Source organism: Cricetulus griseus, chromosome 3 (assembly GCF_003668045.3).
Source record: "Cricetulus griseus strain 17A/GY chromosome 3, alternate assembly CriGri-PICRH-1.0, whole genome shotgun sequence".
Taxonomy (NCBI): Eukaryota; Metazoa; Chordata; class Mammalia; order Rodentia; family Cricetidae; genus Cricetulus; species Cricetulus griseus.
In genome coordinates, this window is record NC_048596.1 from 209,165,566 (window position 1) to 209,171,565 (window position 6,000).

The following is a 6,000-nucleotide window of genomic DNA, read 5'->3' on the forward strand; positions in this document are numbered from 1 at the left end:
TCCCCTGACTAGATCTTCCTGCTCTCTCATGTCCTCCTCTTCTCCCTTTCTCTTTCTCCTAACTCCCTCTCCCCCCCCATGCTCCCAATTAGCTCAGGAGATCGTGTCCCTCCCCCCTTCTCCTGGGGACCATGTATGTCTCTCTTAGGGTCCTCCTTGTTTCCTAGCTTCTCTGGAGATGTGGATTTAGGCTGATAATCCTTTGCTCTATGTCTAAAATCCATATATGGTGAGTACATACCATGTTTGTCTTTTTTGTGACTGGGTTACCTCACTCAGGATGGTTTCTTCTAGTTCCTTCCATTTGCCTACGAATTTCAAGATTCCATTGTTTTTTTGTTTTGTTTTTTTCCGCTGAGGTAGTACTCCATTGTGTAAATGTAACACATTTTCTCTATCCATTCTTCAGTTGAGGGGCATCCAGGAGCACAGACACTGAGATAGACAATAAATGGGACCTCCTGAAACTGAGAAGCTTCTGTAAGGGAAACGACACCGTCAGCAAGACAAAACAGCAGCCCACAGAATGGGAAAAATATTCACCAACCCCACATCTGACAGACGGCTGATTTCCAAAATATACACTTTTTACTCAAGAAGTAAAAAGTAGGGTACAGAACTAAATAGAGAATTCTCAATAGAGGAATTTTAAATGGCTGAAAGACACATAAGGAAGGTGTTCAACATCCTTAGCCATCATGGAAATGCAAATCAAAACAACTCTGAGATACCATTTTACTCCTGTCACAATGGCTAAAATTAAAAACACCAATGACAGTTCATGTTGGAGAGGATGTGGAGAAAGGGGAACACTCCTCCACTGCTGGTGGGAGTGCCAACTTGTACAGCCACTTTGGAAATCAGTATGGTGACTCCTCAGGAAAATGGGAATCAGTCCACCTCAAGATCCAGCAATTCCACTCTTAGGCATATACCCAAAAGATGCACATTCAGACAACAAGGACATCTGTTCAACCATGTTCATAGCAGCATTGTTTGTAATAGCCAGAACCTGGAAGCAACGATGACCTGTTGTTACTCCCTATTTACTCTTTTTCTGCATACACTTAGTAGTGGGCTCTGTCCCTGCTCCAGTTCTTTGTTCTGGAAAACTGAAAACTAAGGCATGTGACTGGGACTCAGATCCACATCTATGATAACACTCTGTACCTGCTGCAGGATAATGCCTGAAGAGTGCCAGTCATAGCAAAATACACCCTCCAGGGCTGAGGAATCCCACTACAGTCCTAACATCCAGGCACGCTGTGTTTCAGCCCCTTGGACTGCTTGCTCCTGGAAACAGAACCAACAACTCCTTGAACAAAGGGAAAGCTGGTATGAGCTTGGCTCAGGTGATTGCTGCTCAGGTCAGTTGTCTCCAAATGTCAAAGCAATTAAATGTGTGAACCTCACCATGGATGCATTTCGAGGGCTGTGAAAGTCACAGCTGAGGGTGGAGGAGCTTCGCCTGCACACCTCAACAAAGGCCCTCATTGGGCCAAACAACTGAATATTCCTCTCCAAAGAAACCATCCCTGTTCCACAGATCAGCCCCACAAGTGTCTTTCTTACGGGGACTCACTCTCCAGATGGAGGAGCCACGTACACACTTCACCCCCAACATTTGGAACTGAACATAAAGAATTTCCCTGCACTTGAAAGCAATGCAGTTAGCAGGTCATCTTTCAACACTTGGCCGTGTTTTCTCCACTCATGCCTTCCTGATGAATTAAGTGCTTATGGAAGTCGAAGGACTGAAAACTAGCAACTGACTTTCTCAGAGGATCTGCTTGCCAGACGTGGCCAATGCAGCAGCACCAGCATCAGGCACGCTTGCACATTGCTCCTCCACAGCACTGTGGCACATGCTCCGTGCTGTCCTGAGCTTTGCAGTAGGTAGGTGACCTGGCTTCCTTGTCCCAATGGTTTTCAAATCAGTTTGTACAAGGCCTGCTAATTGAATTCAGTTGTTTGTCATCTTCAACTCCTTGCTGTCCACAGAGCTGAACTCATTTCATCCGTCATCCAAGAATAAGAAGTGACCTTTTTATTACCAGCTGACATGGGCTCACCTTTATCCCAGAATTTTTTTAATGAAATGTATACAATGTAATTAAAGCAATGTAGTCACGTCATCTGTTAGAATTGGTTAGAAGATAAAGGAGAAGAGGTGGCTACAGTCACTGACTTTTTGCTGAGTGTGTCAGCCTCCTCACAAAACACACATGTGTCTGTTCAGCAAGAGGATCCTGTGTGTTGCTGGTGGCTTAACAATTACAAAATATTGTAATTAAATGTCTGAATGCTCCCTTCCCTTCCCCATTACAAATGATCGGGGGAACTTGATTAATTTTTGCTGTTTCCTGTGACACTACCCTCCAGGGGAAACGACCAGCTGAATGCCAAAGTCAGAGCCAATTAAACTGCTATCCCACTGCAGCAAGACCAGGCCCATTTTTCAGGCGAAGCTCAAGCAAGCTTGTCAAGACTCCAGGGCTCAGCACCTCTAAACACCATAGGCCTACTGCCAGCCATGGAGGGTGTTCTGTGGATACTGAGACATGAGAGGAAGGGGAATTAATTGATGGATCCACCAAGGCACACACCAGGGTGCTGCCTTCTGGGGTGTAGCATTAAGTAAACTCTGCCTCCTGGCACCGGTTCCACACAGGGATGACCAGGAAGAGGTAATTGGCTAAGCACAGGTCCTGAGAGAAATAAAATCTGTGGGAGAGGCTGCCCAATAGAATTTGCCTTTGGGCTGAATAAATGTAGGAACAGGTTCTTAGGTAAGCTGTCGAGCCAGAAAATAGCAAGCAGGGGGCAGTAACAGAGGCTCCTTATTTTGAAAGGCAGTCTTAACAGTCCCCCAGATGCTGCACACAACCTCTGGAGGGCCCTGGGTTTCTAACCTCCAGAGAGGGGGGTGATGGGTAATGGTGCACTCTACCCTCCCCCTGACTTTGCTATTAAATAAACAAACAACCATCACGACAGCCCAAGCCTACAGTATAATTAGGATCTAGCAAATGAGTTGTCAAAAGAGCACTGCCTGTGTCTCCCAGGAGGTGTGGTGCCAGTCTGTTTGTTTTAGAGAATTTAAATGGCTCTCCCCTGCTGAACAATAAATGCAAACCCCAAATTTGCTGCACAGATGTGGTCTTTACCAAGGAGACTTTGTTTTATTTTCTCCCTCAACCTAAAGTAGATCCTTGACATGCAATACAGAAGCCGGGGTCTTTCATCATCTCCAATCTCCACAGCAATCAAACACAGGTTTGTGGTGTTGGAAGCCCTGGTACTAGGTTTTAAGGGACCTGCTGCCCACCCCGCATGGTTCTTGAACATCCAGGCCCTGCCCTGCTGGGAGTTTATTCCACAGCATCTGCTCCTTTCTTCCTCATACATTTCAGCTGCAAATGAATAATTCCTTGAGCCCAAATCTTTCTAGATGTTCCCTTGAAATTTGGTAAATAGTATTCTTGAATGCTACTGAGTAATTACTAGTCAGCTGTTTTGTTTTTGTTTTTTGTTTTTTGTTTTTTTTTTCTCATGAATCCGTCTCATCCGGAGCCAGGCAGAGTGCATTACCACATCCTTTGTAGGTAATTTTGATGCTGTCCTCCATCTTAGGGCAACAGTCTTCCTGATGTTTGCCAGCAGTGCTTCACACCAGAAGAACACTTCTGTGGGACCCAGAGCTCCTCCAGACACTGGCCAGCCTGGGGTCTTGACAAGATGAGCTACCTCACCATGCCTGAGCTGTGGTCTAGTAACTCCAGAGTAACCTTTGACCTAGCAATGTGGTCCCCACATAGCCATGTATCGGAATGGAGCCTAGTGTAGCCTGAGGCAGAAGGAGGCATGACAGGTGTCTAGGGAAAGAAGGCCTTACAGATTGAGACTGCCAGGCCATACAGGACATCTGGCCCCACTTGGCCATGCTCTGGCTTAGCATCTCCAGACTGCAGCATTTTGAAATACTGGCTATCCCCAGCCCCCTGCTGCTGGAGCACCCAGGCTGACCTAATACCTAAGGTTCTCTTTAAGCCAGACACTGTGAATATGTCCTCAACAGAGGTGGACAGAGATGAAGCGTGTGGCAGGGAAGAAACAAAAGTACAGAAAGAGCATAGGTCATGAGAGGGGCCATGATCCTCCTGAGGGGCTGGTGCAGACAGGTCCCAGAGCCTGAGTCCTACCTCTCCTTTGTCCAGGAAGAATCACAAAAGCAACTCTGCTGCCTCAGCACTGGCTCCCACATGAATGATGCTTGACCTAGCCCAGATTCTCCATCTTGGTACTTGAGAGAAATTTCCCATTACAACTCGTGAAGCCTGGTGGGATTTATGGCTGTCGAGGACTGTGTATGTGGGAATTGAGCTGTTTGGTATGCTGGCCTTGCCTCACTCCCCCACCCATCATCAATGGCGGGTTTACTCTTAAAACCCCTGAGCTAGCCTGAAATGCACCTTGCTCCAGACTAGGAGATAAAATGGGATTTAGAGGCTGTGCATTTTCTGGCTGGCCCTTATCTAGATTGACTGCTCCATTTTTTCAGCTGAGTGTGAATGCAAAGGATAATTACCATCATGTGTTACCTGAGATTACAGGGTTGTGTTCCAACTAATGACACCGCAAGAACCAAGCAGTGGTTAATATTTAATCAGTCTCTTGCCTTAACAATTGGATAAATGAGGTGTGTAATTACACAATTATAAAAAGACATTTGAGATAGGAGTGGTACTGTTATTAATACTGACGACAAAAAGCTGATGGAAAGACAGCACTAGGTCATTTCACAGATGTTACCACAGAGGTCTCTTGGCCATGGCTCTCCTTCATGAAGTTTTAAGTGTGGGTTCCAGTATGAACACAAACTTTCTGACCAGATATCTCATTGGCTTTCTGGATTTCTCTGGAGGCTTTAAATGAGACAAGCTCCAGAATTTTCTTGCTTGCATTCTAAGGGTGAGTCATAGCTAGCAACTCTGTGCTGGTAGATATTCAAAGGGTCATTTTTATTTTATTAGTTTTAGTACTATCATTCTCTGTTGGCACTGGAGAGAGATTGAGCCACTGCCCAAGGCTTGCTTTCTGTAATTGGATCAGTACTTGTCACCACCCACCCACCCTCATCCCCATGAACTGCTTGGATAGAACAACTGCTCACACCCCTGGGTGGCATTTGCCTTTCAAGGGAGCAGCCCTGGTGATCCCTTGTGCAGGATGCTCTTGGCCTTAATCCTGTGTTCTCCCATAGGTAAAGCTCCTTGGTAAAGAATGTATTTGTAGGTATGGAGAACTGAGCTCAGGTTCTCTGGAAGAGCATCCGGTTAGCTAGTGTTCCTCTATGGCTCTGCTTGAATAACACAGCCAAGGGCACATTAATTTCATTTGTGTGTGTATGTACATGTATGTTCAGGTGTGCTCACCTATATGCTTGGTGGTGGAGGCCAAAGGTCAATACGGGATGTCTTTCTGTATTGCTCTCCACATTACTTTTTGAGACAGAGCCTCTCAATGAATCTGTATCTTGCTGTTGAGGCTAGGTTAACTGACTAGCAAGTCCAACACACACTGGGGTTATCGTCACGTGCCATCATGCCTAGCTTTTACATGGGTCCTGGGGATCCACACTCAGTCCTCATGCTTTCACATCAAGCATTTTGCCCACTGAGGGCACATTAAAGCACTTGAATGTTTTCAAACTCCAACTAGTGACTTCACTGACCAGGATCACAGTGACACGTATAGAAATTTAGTTGTTTTTTTTTTTTTTAACGTGTGTGTGTGTGTGTGTGTACACATGCCACATGTACACAGGTGCCCTGGGGAGACCAGGAGACAGTCCCCTGGAGCTGGAGTCACAGGAGGTTGTGATGTCTCTGTCAGTCTGGGTGACTGATGTACCCATGGAAGAGCCTGTCTTTTGATAATGAATGAAGGAGACTCAAAGATAATATACATTGCAGGCAAATCTGTCCAGCACAGCAGGCC

At 46.0% G+C, this 6,000-nt stretch overlaps 1 protein-coding gene across 1 annotated transcript in view; it reads left to right on the top strand.

Annotated features, from left to right (window-relative positions):
* Positions 1–466, top strand: part of Znf438 (zinc finger protein 438) — a 133,127-nt gene extending 132,661 nt beyond the window's left edge. The window contains exon 9 of the transcript XR_003483332.2: positions 410–466. The gene's annotated coding sequence lies outside the window, so the exon portion shown is untranslated. The remainder of the gene's footprint in view (positions 1–409) is intronic.
* The last annotated feature ends 5,534 nt before the right edge of the window (positions 467–6,000 follow it).